We start from the raw sequence: 13,582 nt of genomic DNA, 5'->3' as shown, positions 1-13,582 counted from the left end.
AGCTTCAATGCTCAGCCCAAGCACACACCAAGTGGGCCCCGAAAGTGGATTTCTGCAGTATCTGCACTTAGTTACTCATTTTCTATAACCCTAGGTTACTAGTTTAGTATAAAAACTACTTTTAGAGGTTTATTTTATATCTTTAGAACTTCTATCTTTTGATCTTTTGATCATCTTATGTTACATTGGGAGGCTGGCCTCACGGCCATGCTTAGACCTTTTTCACTTATGTATTTTCTACAGTGGAGTTTCTACACCCATAGATTAAGGTGTGGAGCTCTGCTGTTCTTCACGAATTAATGCAAGTACTATTTTTTTCAATCAATTCACGCCTACTTCTTCTCTAAGATATACTCTTATTCTTAATTCAGTTAAGTCAGAATGAAGGGGTGACCCATGACAATCACCCAATCTTCGTTACTCGCTTAGCCAAGATCCGTGTGCCTGACAACCACAAGCGGTCTACATGATATTCAACGTAGTCATTGGACGACAGCCAGAGTATATTCTCTTGGATATCTAATACACGGACCGAGTCCGTGAGATTAGTATCTTCGTGGTATAGGCTAGAACCATTAGCAACATTCCTGAAATCCGAAAAGTCTAAACCTTGTCTGTGGTATTTCGAGTAGGATCTGGGAAGGGATGACTGTGATGAGCTTCAAACTTGCGAATGTTGGGTGCAGTGACAGTGTACAAAAGGACAATGGTCCTATTCCGATGCTAGCGAGAACCGACAGATTATTAGCCGTGCGGTGACAGCGCACATGGATTTGTTTTCATCCGAGAGGATTATACAGCTTGCCATGGAAGGAGGTAGCGCATGATTGGAAGAAGGCAGTAGGAAAGCAGAAGTTCAGAAGCAACAAAGCATCTCTAGATGCTTATCTGAAATTCCCACTAATGAATTACATAAGTATCTCTATCTTATTTTATATTTTATTTATATTTTAATTATCAAAACCTCATAACCATTTGAATCCGCCTGATTGAGATTTACAAGATGACCATAGCTTGCTTCAAGCTGACAATCTCCGTGTGATCGACCCTTACTCACGTAAGGTATTACTTGGACGACCCAGTGCACTTGCTGGTTAGTCGTGGGGAGTTGTGAAGAAGTGTTGTGAATCAACAATTTCGTGCTACCAGTCCCCAAGAAGGAAGGCATGACAGTGGTTCATAATGAAAAGAATGAACTGGTTCCTACAAGAATAGTTACAAGGTGGTGTATGTGTATTGACTACAGAAGGCTCAATACAGCCACCAGAAAGGATCATTTTCCTTTACCATTCATAGACCAGATGCTAGAGAGACTAGCAGGCCATGAATACTATTGCTTTTTGGATGGCTATTCAGGTTACAACCAAATTGCAGTAGATCCTCAGGACTAAGAGAAAACAACATTCACATGTCCATCTGGAGTATTTGCCTACAGAAGGATGCCATTTGGTCTGTGTAATGCACCTACAACCTTTCAGAGGTGCATGCTCTTTATCTTCTCTGATATGGTAGAGAAATTTCTAGAAGTCTTCATGGATGACTTCTCAGTATTTGGAGACTCATTCAGCTCCTGTCTTGACCATCTAGCACTTGTTCTGAAAAGGTGCCAAGAGACTAACCTGGTTCTAAATTGGGAGAAAAGTCACTTTATGGTGATTGAAGGAATTGTCCTTGAACACAAAATTTCAAAAAAGGGAATAGAGGTAGATCAAGCTAAGGTAGAGGTAATTGAAAAATTACCTCCACCTGCCAATGTTAAAGCAATCAGAAGCTTTCTGGGGCATGCAGGATTCTATAGGAGGTTTATTAAGAATTTTTCAAAAATTGCAAAACCTCTGAGCAATCTGCTAGCTGCTGACATGCCATTTACCTTTGACACTGAGTGTCTGTAGGTGTTTGAGACTTTGAAAGCTAAGCTGGTCACAGCACCAGTCATTTCTGCACCAGACTGGACATTACCATTTGAACTAATGTGTGATGCCAGTGACCATGTGATAAACCGCTTTTTTATGGTTTATCTTGTGTTCAATTGAGTGGTTTCATCAAGTCTTTACCCACTTATTCATATGATTTGCATGATTTTACAATTCCTTCCTAGTTTTGTTCTATGGTTGAAAACTTGCTTCCTAGAGATCTTTAATTTGTATATTTCAATTTTCTTTTATACCATTCGATGCCGTAATCCGTGTGTTAAGTGTTTCAGGTTTTATACGATAGGAATGGCTTAGAGAATGGAGAGGAAGCTTGCAAAAATGGAAGGAACACAAGAAACTAAGGAGAAAACCAGCGACCATCGACGCGCACGCATGGCTCACGCGTGCGCGCGATATGAAGAAATTTGCAGCGACGCGTGCACGTGCCAGACGCGTACGCGTGGATTGGAGTTCTGCAAGACGACGCGTGCACGTGCCTGACGCGTACGCGTGACAAGAAAATTCGCCAAATGATGTGCACGCGTGACTGACGCATATGCGTGACTTACGCGATCTACAGAAATAACAGAAAATGCTGGGGGTGATTTCGGGCCGAGTTTTGACCCAATTTTCGGCCCAGAAACATAGACTAGAGCCAGGATACGTGCAGAGTGTAACAACCCTAGTTTTTGAAAATCAAATAATTAATTATTTGTGATTTATTTTATTTGTTGATAATTTTATTTTAAGAAAAATTATTTTAGTAAAGGTAATTAAATGGAGTTTCATGATAATTGAATTTTAAATTAATTAGAATTTTTATATAATCTTTATTAGATATTTGGTACAATTGAAATTATAATTTTGATAATTGAAAAATAAGAAAGAATTGTATAATTTAATTTAAATAAATTCTATTTTAAATGAATTTTGTTATTAATTTGAACTCCTAGAAATTATTTTATTAGAACTGATTAGATTGATATTTATAAATACTTTAAGTTTAAGTCAATTAATATTTATATATAATTTTTATTATAATTAATTATTTTATAAATTGAAATTAAAGTTTCAGAGATAGAAAAATAATAGAGATTTGTATGATTTAATCTAGAAAATTGATATTTGAATTTAAATTGTACTTTACAAAATATAATTAACTTGTTCATTTTATAATGTAAATTAGAAATAATTGATTGAACTTAGCAATATGTTGATAAATAATGTTCCTAAATATTTTTAATAAAGTATATTTGATTTTAAAATTACTCTACCCTTCAATTTTATCAAAATATCTATTCATACCTATCCTTATTCTTTTATAAAATCCTAATTTCTAACCCCAAATTCCCAAATTGAATCAGAAACACTAATTCCCAAATCCCAGAAACCCTAACCCTACTGTTTCCCTTTCCTCAGCCTCTGAAACACACAGCCTTCACCCCCTTTCTCCTTCACGTACCAATACACAAAAAACCCACACCCACAGAGAGAGAGACGATAGATTCAGAGAGGAGGGAGGCGCCGTCGCCACCGCCACCGTCCTTGTCACCGTTTGTGGAGCCGCGAGGAGTGTCATCGTCGAAGCCACGCTGTTCGTCCCCGCCCAGTCGCCGTTTTGTCTTCCCTCAAGTCCATTCCGCCACTGACGTCGCCGAAAGGAGAGCGACCACCATGAGGAGCCACCGTCGTCCTTGCTCGTCATCTCCCTTGGAGCCGTCGCCGTCGAGGACCAGCGGAGAGAGAGAACGCTCGACGTTCAGGAAGGAGGACGCGAGTCAGTGACGCAAGGAGGAGTGCGACCCACTGCGTGAAGTTGTGCCGCCGTGCCTTCCATCGCCGTCGTACCTTGGGGCCATCGAAGGAGCCGCCGCTGGAGGAGGAGGGTTCGCTGGGTGCTACTGTCACCAACATTGCATAATACATGCAAAGTAGAGAAAGAAAGGATCTTCACCGTGCCAGGTTGTTGTGCTGTGATCAGAAGCCGCTGTTGTTAGAAAGCCCATTTGCAGTGAGAGAGAGAGTTCACGAAGGTTGGAACCATTGTCCTTTGCTCAGTCTCTGTTTCTGCTACTGTTTATGTTGGCTCAGCCATTACCGCCACTGGAGCTGCCCGGAAACCCTGTTGTTGCTGCTCCGTTATTTTATTGTAAGCTATTTGTAGTTCCAATTCTATTGAACTCATTTCCATTTCCAACTCCATTGAATTTGAACTCTATTTTGTTGCCACCGTGGTTACTACTGCGAGAGCGAAGAGTGATCGGAAATAATGCTGCTGCTGGTGATCGGAGATGCCAAACTGTTGCTGCTACTACTTTGAGATGATATGGTTGCTATTAGAGTTGTTGTTGATAAGTGCAGCATTCCCAATTTCTATGGATTTCGACACTTTGAGGTAGGAGATTTAACGTTTTTAATTTAGAATGCCTACAAAGTTATTTGGATAAGTGCAAATGGTTAACAATGGTTAAGAATTGATTAATTGATGTGAATTGTTTGAAATATGTTTGAGAATAGTTAGTTGAAGCGATTATTTTGAATTATGATTAGAATTGAATGCAGTTGTGAAATGTGACTGAATTATTGATTCTGCGATGAATTGGTTGAGATTCTGATTTTGAGTGAATTATTGTCTTGTTTGATGTTGAATTGGATATTTGATGTATGGGAACGGCTGTGAAGTTTACTTGCGACTAGTTGGGATTGGTTTTGGTGGTTATTGAAGGATTGGAACTTAAGGGATTAAACTGTCTTGAGAACCTGATTTTCTGAAATAATATAGTAAATTTTAAGAGTATATAAATAATTTTGTATGGTTGGACTAATTTTCTGTGTCATGATTTATTGATTCTGACTTGGCTGTGATTGTGGCTGGTTTTATTGTTGTAAGTGATTAATTGATGAGGTTGATTTTGGTTTGAGGCTATGCTTGTTACCTAAATTTCGGGTTACATTGATTTCTTGATTTGGTTGTTGATTTAAGATTTATTTGAAGATGATGGACGTTGTTGCAAGCTGATTTGGAAAATGTTATGTACTGGATATGATAATTTGATTAGATAATTTTGTGTGGAGTATTGAATTGAGTTTGAATGAACCAAGATTGAAAATAAAAAAATTGTAGAACGAGTTAAAGTTTATTTGACGAACAGATCTCTTGGAAATTCGGATTTTATTCGATTATGTCAAGTTGGTGGTTATTGTTGATTTAAGGTTAACTAGAGTTGATTTTGAGAACGGTTAAAGGATTGAAGGTCGATTACTGAAATATTTTCCTAAAGTGTGATCTTTAGAATAAAATGGTAACTTTGCTAATAACTAAAGAACTTTAAAAATAACTAGGAATATGAAAAGTTGGTGTTTGGAATATTAGTTATGAATCTTTGAAGCTGGACTGATTTACTTTTAAAGAATGGTTTATGAAAATTCTGATTTTAATTGATGAAAGGATGTTAGTTTTTTAAACTAAATTATGATGAGATAATTATTGAGAATCTGTTATGATAGTTGCTGATAAACGGATGGAGAATTGACTGAGTTTAATTTGAAAGGATTCTATGACTTATGAATTTAATTATGAATTGATGAAATGAAAATTGGATTGTTGGGTTATGTGAGAATTGCGAATTGTGGATTTTCTGGTTGCTTGAGAGTCTTGTATTTGATAATTATTGAGAAGGGATTGTTGAATTGTTGAGAAAGAAAGAACCCGTAAGGGTGGCTAAGTCCGAGTTTTAGGGGAGGTGCTGCCGAAATTTCATAAAAATCTGAGGTTTTACTTGAAAAGTAATTTTAGAAGATTTGAACTTGGAAAATTATATTATTGGAGTTTTATTTAGTTAAGAAAAGAATTATACTATTTTGAATTTGAATTACCAAGAAAAGGTTTATGTTCAAGTTTGAATTATTTATAAAAGAAGTTATGTTTTGAGATTTATTCAATATGAAGAGAGTTATGCCTGGGGTTCGAAATAAAGGATTATTTTTTGAAGTTTAATGATTATATAATATTTGAATATGAATGATAAAGAGAGATGGTTTTTGAGTCTTTGGGAAGTTAGTAAACTTGAAAAAGAGTTTTATTTGATTACTTCTAATGAAAGGTTATGTTTTGAAAAGTGTTTAATGAATTTAAAAATAAATGATTTTCTTGAGTCTTTGATAGAGAACTAAAAATGAAAGATAGTTTTAAAGTTGGCTTGACTCAAGATTGCCATAGCAGAGATTATGAACTGAATTGATGATTGAGATTTTTATGAACGAATGGTAAAGAGAAATGGCTTGAGCCAAGATATTACAAAAGTGAAAGATGTAAAGTTTGTATAGTATGATTGAACAGAGAAAGAAAAAGATATTGCATAAGAATGTGAATATGATGATGAATAATGAGAATGATAATGAATGATGATAATGAGAATGATTATGTAATGATCTGCTGCGTGAAGGCAGCCAGATAGATGGTGGTATGACCACTAAGAGCGCTTCCCTGGGATACTTAGCTATAATGCTATTCTGTAAGTTAGAGGACTCTTACAGAGGTATCGAGAAAATACATAACTAGCATATGCTCCTGTAAGTCAAAGGACTCTTACAGTGAGTGTATGTGAGTGTGCTCCTGTAAGTCAAAGGACTCCTACAGTGAGTGTGTTGGGCAGACTAGCTCCGCTCTGCAAGTCAAAGAACTCTTGTAGTGGGTTGTTAGTGCCGCCATGCAAGTCAAAGGACTCTTGCAATGGTTTGCCCCGCAAGTCAAAGGACTCTTGCGATGGGTGTTGCCAACAGGGAAGCCTTACCTAGTCAAAGGACTCCGGCTAACGTCGGGAGCGGGTATGTAACCGACAAATGAGCTAATTACCTGCACTAGGGCTAGACATGCATCATCCTTGTTTGTGCATTTGCATTTGATTGGGTTTGCTCGTTGTACTTCCCTGTGATTGTGTTGTTTGCCTTGCTGTGACTTGTTTGTGTGTTGAATTGAATCTCTTGTGAGTGCTATTAGTTGGTGAATGTATGATGATGAGTAAGAATTGATGTTGTGATTGAAAATTAATTGGGTGGTTGAGAAATGCTTAATGTGACCAGTTTTATATTTTGGAATTTGTTTTGAGCTTAGAGATTTTCTTTGAACAAGGTAAGTAATTAGTTAAAGTAAAACCAAGAATAGTATTTTCATAAGGGTTTGATAAAAATATAGTTTCCTTGAGTATGTTAATTATTTGCATGTTAATCGTTACTTTTACAGCATTCCCATTCCCTACTGAGAACGTGTGGTTTGTTCTCACCCCAAAATCCTCCACCCTTTCAGTGATACAGGTTCTAAGACTCAGTTTGAAGCTGCGGGCGATTGTTAGACCTTATTTTTGAGTTAAGTTTTTTAATTGAGTTGCTTTCATAGAATTGCCTCGCCTTTGTTGCTTAAGATTTTATTTTATAAAGAGGGATAGGAGTTGTATCTAAGTTACACTTGAATTTGTTTGTATAATATTTACTAATGATTATATGATTATTATTACTTGGTGATGTTTGCTATATGATTTGATAAATAAAAACAAAATTTTCTGGTATTTTTACTAAAACTGGATTGCGATATCGAACTAGAGGCTCAATAGTAAATAGTTAATAAAGGAAAGCAAGTTGGTAACGCCTTACTTTCGGTACGATCATGACGTTTTGGAAGTTGGGTCGTTACACCGAGACTCAACACACATTCTCATTAGGATAGTTTTTAGTTTTTAGATTTGAATCTAGATAGAAATTACTCCTCATCTAGGTTTTCTTTACATTCATAGTTTATTAGACTTATGTTTTTGCTTTGGATATTGAAGAGTCATCACCTCCGTTGAAGATACTATTCTAGTTTGTTTTCTTACTTCCTATTTATTTATTCCATATTCTTAATTCTTGTTTAGAGTTACAATTGGATTATTTTCATGGATTGTTAATGTAGAGAATTACTTTTACTTTTAATTAATTTTCAATCTTTATTTTATTTAATTCATCATGTCTTCTTCTTATATTTTTATGAGCGTTATATTCATGTCAATGGAGTAGATTCCATACTTGACATGGGGGTTGATTAAGAGGAGACACTAGAGTTGGAATGCAAAAGTAATTAGTTAAATTGTAAGTTGTTGGCTAATTCTGTATTTACTAATGCTATACCTTCTCAAGGGAGTGGACTAGGATTTGCGAATAAGAGTTAGCTCAATCACTTGACTTTCCTTTATTTAGTAAGGGTTAACTAAGTGAAAATAACAACCTCTTTATACTACACTTGAGAGGATTCCAACAAGGATAGAACTTCCAATCAATCATTCCCCCAGTCAAGACTTTTTAATTTGAATTTATAAATCTCTTTTAATTTTCATTGCCTTAATTTACAATTATATGCTTGTGCTCATTGCCCAAACTCAAAATCTCTTGGAAAACTCCTGATTAATAAATTAGCACCCTTTTTGGCAACTCGTTAGGAGACGACTTGGGACTCCTACTCCCAGTATTTTTATTCTAATTTTTGTGACAACCTTTCTAAATTGATGAGGCAGATTTTTGCTGGTTAAGAGCTATACTCGCAACGTAATTTGTAATTTGATTTCTTAATTAGCTGACTTCCACCTATACGTCAATTTTTGGCGCCGTTGCCGGGGAGTTGCAATAGCATGCTAAATTATTGATTAGTGTACATATTTTTATTTTTATTTGCATATTTTATTTTATTTTATTACCATGAGCTGTATGTTTCTTTCATTGAATGACACGTTCACTGCCTCATCCGAGCTTAGCCGCATTTGATCCTGAAATTGAATGAACTATTTCACGTATTAGGCGAGCTCGGCGTCAGTTAGCCTCTGAGGGTAGTGAAGTGATTGTTATCGATTCACCAGTCTCATCTGAGGGCAAATCTGAACCGCCATCTGAGAGTGAAATAAGCTCCTTTATTATTGATTCAGTTGATTCACGTGCAGATAAAATGGCAGCACCTAGGAGGATTACTCTTCAAGAAGCTGGAGCCCCAGATTTTACACTGCAGCCGTATCAAGTGCATCATCCAAATCTGGCTGAAGATTTTGAACTGAAGACTGCACTAATCAACTTGATACCCAAGTTTCATGGCTTACCTACTCAGGAGCCTATCAAGCACCTCAGGGATTTCCAGACAGCCTGTTCTACTGTTAGGCGTCATGGTGCAAATGAAACTTCTATTCTGTTAACCGCCTTCCCGTTTTCTCTTGAGGGAAAGGCAAGGGAGTGGTACTACTCCCAACCTAAAGCAACTGTTACCAACTGGGATACGCTCAGGAGAGAATTATTAGAAAAGTACTTTCTAGCTGAAGTTACAGATAGATTGAGGAAAGAGATCTCCTGCATTGTTCAACGTGAATTAGAGGCTCTCTATGAGTACTGGGAGCGCTTTAAGAACCTTCTGGACGCATGCCCCCATCACATGATTGACAGGCTAGTGTTGATCAGCTACTTCACTCAAGGCATGAAGCCTTGGGATAAAACTACACTGGATGGTGCTAGTAATGGTTCTCTGAAAAAGTACAAGACTGCAGATGAAGCATGGCAACTGATCAGCAACTTAGCTGAGTCCACTAGGAATTACAGGCACAGGAACAGCCACTCAAAGGCTGTTGCAGAGGTTTCCTCTAGCAGTGAGACCACTGTCGTCACACAAGCTATATGTGAAATGACTAACCTACTAAAGCAGATGTAGTTGAATCAACAACAACAACAGCCTCCCTCACCACAACAAAGCCAACAGCTGGTCCCCCAAAGACTATGCAAAATTTGTGCTGATTATAGTCACAACACTGATGAGTGCCTGCAGCTCCAACAAGAAGACAACACTGTGGTAGCTACTCATAACTTCTATGACCGCCCAAATCAAGGATACAATCAACAAGGCGGCAACTACAACCAAGGTGGAAACTATAACCAAGGATGGCAGGATAACTCCAACCATGGCTAGAGAGATAATTTCAATCATAGCTGCAGGGACAACTACAACAGAGGAGGCAGAGACAACAATGAAAATCAGAGGTGGAATAACAAGAATAGACAGCAGAATCAGAACCAACCTTATAGAGCTCCTCACCTAAGGCAGTCACAAGGACCCCAACACAACTAACAACAGGTCCCTCAAATCACTTATCCTCCTTCCTCATCAAATGACGAGATGCTTCGTTCTCTTGCACAAGGACAACAAGACATGCAGACTACACTGAACTCTACTCTAAATTGTTAGAATGCCACTTTACAAGCTCTCGTCTCCCGGATAGATTCATTACCTACTTCTACCAACCAACCTTTAAGCTCGAGCGGAATTCCTTCTCAACCCTTACCTAATCCCAAGGGTGGCATCAATGCCATCACCTTGAGATTTGGAACCACACTGCAAGAGAGGAACCAAGAGGAGCCAAGCCCATAAAAACACGCCCTAGTTGAGGACTTGGTTGAAGTGGAAGATGCTAAAGCGGAAGAGAAAGTACAAGACAAGGTTGAAGAAGAAGTAGCTCAGTAAAGGAATGGAGCACCAAAGGATGCAGAAGTTGCAATTGGCGCTGTTCATACCCTGGGTCGAGCTATCAGACCTGGGATGATCAAACGATGCAGCGACCGACCTGTTAAGGTCAAGCGGACCGACTTCGTTACAAAGAACTCGGCCATATCGACAGGAAATCCCAATAAAGGGCCCAAATAGAGGAACACGACCCAAATCCAAAGGCAATCCCAGCCTATAGAGATAAAGGCGGTTCCCTTGAAGATAAGCTGACTTCATCCAAAACAGGATAAGATAAGATAAGATAACTAACTTACCTTATCCGAAAGGTCAGCCCACACTACTATAAATACACTGGAGCACCCAGGTATAACTCATACTCTGATTCTACATAAAACCTGCTTAATACCCGTGCTAACTTAAGCATCGGAGTCTCTTGCAAGTACCCCCCACCCTCCGGTAGCCAAGGATCAGCAGTGCAGCAATTCCAACAAGTCGGACACAACAGCTCCGGCCGCCACCAGCCAGCCGGACACATCATCTCCGACCAGTACCGAAGATCTCATCCGAGATTGACCTTCAGTTTCAGGTAACCCCCGGAACATTGGCGTCGTTGCCGGGGAACCTGAAAGTCATCCCAAAACCATGGCAGACGGCCATGACAACGACCACGATTCGGATCTGTAGAACAGAACACCGCACAAGAACGCGGACACTACACTAAAGGATACTCCGGAACCCAACGGGAACAAAAACTCATCAAATCCGGGAGCCATGGAAGCACTTCAAGATCGCTTAAAGCAACTTGAGAGAGAAACCCAGCAACAACGAGAGATCGGAAAGGATCTACAAAGAGAGGTACGGCGACGTCGAGAACTAGAAGAAAAACTACAGCAGTTAGAGGCCGACCTCAAATCAAAAGCTCCTCGGACCACTCCTGAGGAAAATTCACGCAAAGAACAGGATCCATTCACCAAGGAAATCATGAAGACTAAAATCCCAAAGTATTTCAAGCTCAGCTCCCGGATATGGTTTTGTATGAAGGCACTACAGATCCCAACCATCATCTCAGCAATTTTAGAAGCAGAATGTACCTTACCGACGCCTCAGATGTCGTTCGCTGCAAAGCTTTTCCGACAACTCTTTCGAAAACGGCGATCAGATGGTTCGACAACTTACCTCCGAAGTCCATCTCAAACTTCGACGACCTGGCCAGATTCTCCATCCAGAAAGATAAGGCCAAGCACGCACCCAGCTTACTAGGGATCAAGCAAGGAGATCGGGAGAGCCTCCGCAACTACATGGAAAGATTCAACAAAACATGCATGGACATACAAAGTTTACCAACAGAGGTTGCCATCATGGGGCTTATTAATGGCTTACGAGAGGGACCTTTCAGCCAATCTATATCAAAAAAGTATCCCACCTCCTTAGACGAAGTACAGGAGCGAGCAGAAAAATACATCATGGAAGAAAACGCTCGGCTAGGAGAAACCTCAAAATTCGAAACCTCCTACCGAGACAAAGACAAGGACTTCAAAAGGAAAGAAGATCGACAGGGTGAGAAAATCAAAAAATACCACAACTACACTCCTCTCAAAGCATCCCTGGTCGACGTGTACAAAGAAGTCTGCCATACAGAAAAAATCCCCCCAGCGCGGCCACTCAAAGGCAAAAGGGGAGGAGGAAACTGGAAGGAATATTGTGAATACCATCGAATTCGAGGGCACTCTACCAATGAGTGCTTCGACTTGAAAAATATCATAGAAAAATTGGTAAGAGAAGGAAAATTAGATCGATTTCTGGCCACCCGAGATGATGACCAAAGAAAAAGACGGAGAGACGAAGATGATGGACGAGCTAAACGATCAGCTCGAACACCAGAAAGACACGTCCACATGATACATGGCGGATTCGCAGGGGGTGGGATCTCCAAATCATCCCGAAAGAGATATCTCAAAGAAGTATATCATGTTGAGGGAAAGGAGGAAGCACCCGACATCCCGATGATAACATTTACTAAAGAGGACGCATCCGGCATCATCTCGGGACACGACGATCCCATGGTCATCACTATTATACTGGCAAATGCCAATCTACACCGCACACTAGTAGACCAAGGGAGTTCTGCCGACATCTTATTCAAAACAGCCTTCGACAAGCTCGGCTTAGACGAAAAGGAACTTAGAGCATATCCGAACAATCTGTTTGGACTAGGAGACACTCTGATACAACCGCTGGGATACGTATCGCTACACACTACTTTTGGAAAAGGGAACCAATCTAGGACCCTCAAAATAGACTACATTGTGGTCGACGTAAGTTCGGCCTACAATGCTCTCATAGGTCGGACAACACTCAATCAACTCGGTGCAATAGTCTCAACTCTGCATCTATGCATGAAATTCCTAACTACAGAGAGGATAGCCACGATAAAAATAGATCAAAAGATGGCACGTCGCTGTTATAACGAGAGCTTAAACCTCAAAGGTAGAGGAGAAGAGTTTCATACCGTTGAGCTTGGCAGAGCTCAGCGTCGAGAAGAACTCCGTCCGCACCCGGAAGGTGAGGTAGAGAAGGTTCAGATTGGAGACACTTCAGACAAAACGACTAATATCGGCACGGTCCTAAGAGGAGACTCAAAAGAAATACTGATACAATTCTTACGAGATAATGTCGACCTCTTCGCATGGAAAGCCGCAAACATGCCAGGCATAGACCCTAAGCTAATGTGCCACAAGTTGGCGGTCTATCCAGGATCTCGGCCGGTGCAGCAGAAGCGAATAAAACTCGGACCAGAACGATCCCAAGCTGTGGAAGAACAAGTACAAACGTTACTGGAGGCAGGATTCATAAGAGAAGTCAAGTACCCACTATGGCTAGCCAACGTCGTCTTGGTGAAAAAATCAAACGAGAAGTGGCGCATGTGTACCGATTACACCGATCTCAACAAAGCCTGCCCAAAAGATCCATACCCACTCCCAAGTATTGACGCTCTGGTAGATGCTTCCTCCGGATATAGATACCTCTCATTTATGGACGCCTATTCGGGATACAACTAAATCCCCATGTATCCACCAGATCAAGAAAAGACCTCGTTCTTAACACCAAAGGCGAACTACTGCTACATCGTGATGCCTTACGGTCTCAAGAACGCGGGAGCTAC

This window comes from Arachis hypogaea, chromosome 19, assembly GCF_003086295.3.
Source record: "Arachis hypogaea cultivar Tifrunner chromosome 19, arahy.Tifrunner.gnm2.J5K5, whole genome shotgun sequence".
NCBI lineage: Eukaryota > Viridiplantae > Streptophyta > Magnoliopsida > Fabales > Fabaceae > Arachis > Arachis hypogaea.
This window is presented reverse-complemented; position numbering follows the sequence as displayed.